Raw genomic sequence first — 2099 nt, 5'->3', positions numbered from 1 at the left:
CTCCCAAGCGTTCAACCCAAGGAATAAAGGGACAGAAGCACAGAGTGAAGTAAGAATAGTCTTATAATATCTAGCATCCCAATGCTAAGACTAACATGCAAAATGGAGCTAAATAGAGTTTAGCACTAGTTTAATATACTGGTGGCCTAACATGAAGATATGGGTACTCCACTAGCTAGCATGGTATGGAACTTAGGCTTAGACACAAGCACGCAAGTAGGAGCTAAACTATACCTTAGGTTAATCAACCATGTTCGACCTACCCACTATCCTTACTATACATTTGGAACCCCCCCCATTTAGGAATGCATGCTTTGGGCTTTCACCCCTAGTCATCCTTGGTACCAAAAGTTAGTCTTTGGGACAAACATAAAAACTTACTAAATATGGAATGACATTAGATTGCAAATTTGAATATGGGACCCACACTATTGTGTTTAGAACACTCTCTACATTCCATAGATATGCTAAATTAGCAAATCTAAACACTCTCCATAAATTAAAACTAAACAAGACTAACACATAAGACATGATAATGAGGATGTTTGGCAGATATGGTAAGTTATCATCTGGACTATTCTCAATATGCAGAGGTTCTTGTCACTAGCCAGTGCAAGACATAATGAAACAGGAACTCTTTACTAGGTTAAGTATGCTTAGCTAATAGTACGTAGGAATTTCGTCCTTATGCTTGTCTGATCTAAGGACACTTGAAATGCTCAGTTAACTCCATTAGCATAAGAGGGACTGATAAATACCAACCTCTTGCTGCCATGATAGTAAGGAGAGAATATTCAAAGGACTAGCTGACAAGTAACTTTCGATACCCATAATCACATTTGCGATACTAAAACAGACAAAAACTATTTAAGAGTATATGAATGTGTTTACAACCAAGAGGATCTTTATCATAGACATGGGCGACATGGATGTGTTCCATGCCTTCATATCAAGCTTACAAACTTGGACTCGGGGCAAGGTGATATGTTGGAACTCAATCAACTATAAAGCAGCATTAAATGTAGCTATTAAGGTGCACTTCAATGATAACTTGTGAAAAAGGGAGTATAATAGGGTTGGGGTCCACATTTAGCTAAGATACCGTACTAAAGGAATTATCGACGGGGTTCCCTTACCCGACCAATAGAACATAATATCCAGCTAGTCGAGAGTGCTAAGGTGGTGGTTCATCCCCTTTATTGGTTAAACAAAAACGAATTTAAGAATCTCAAGTGCCAACTTGAGAAGTTGATGGATAAAAGATATGTTAGATTGAGTAAGTTGTCATATAGTGTGTTAGTGTTATTTGTGAAAAAGAAAGATGGCTCTATATACATGTGCATAGACTATCAATTACTTAATAAGTATACAAAGAAGAACAAATACCCTTTATGAAGGATTGAGGATCTATTCAATAGATTGAGAAAGGCAAAATACTTTTCAAGAATTAACCTAAAGTCAAGAAGACAACTTATCAGATGAGGTATGGAAGCTCTGAGTTTCTGATGATGCCTTTTGGGTTGTGCAATGCACTGGCAACGTTCTCGGCATTGGTGAACCATATTTTTGTATCCTATCTAGATCACGTTTTAGTCATTTATATTGACGACATCATGATTTATAGTGAGACATTAAAGGAGCATGCCAAACACTTAACAAAAGTGTTTGAGAAACTAAAGGAACATAAGTTGTATGTTAAAGAGAGAAAATGTGACTTTGCTTAATAAAAGGTAAAGTTTCTCGGGCATGTGGTGGGGAAGAACGTGCTCAGAGTGGACCTTGAGAAGATGCAAATGATCCAAGAATGGGAATGATTACCAAATGTACACAAGTTAAATGTTGTTAGAGTTATGCAACTACTACCAAAAGTTTATCAAACATACCAAATGGGAAAAAGGAAAATGGTATAAACAATTGAATATGAGGTAGCATTTGTCCACTTCAAAGGGAAATTGAGGAAGACTCCCGCGTTAGCATTACCAAACTTTAGTAAAGACTTTGAGGTAGAACATAAATTTTAAACTTTGCATTGGGCACAATTTTGAAGTAAAACAACCATCCAATGACATTCTTTTTGAAGAAGTTGAACAATGCTCAAC

This window comes from Selaginella moellendorffii, unplaced genomic scaffold (assembly GCF_000143415.4).
Source record: "Selaginella moellendorffii unplaced genomic scaffold, v1.0 SELMOscaffold_40, whole genome shotgun sequence".
Lineage (NCBI taxonomy): Eukaryota > Viridiplantae > Streptophyta > Lycopodiopsida > Selaginellales > Selaginellaceae > Selaginella > Selaginella moellendorffii.
The sequence above is the reverse complement of the archived record's forward strand: the minus strand, read 5'-3'. Positions refer to the sequence as shown.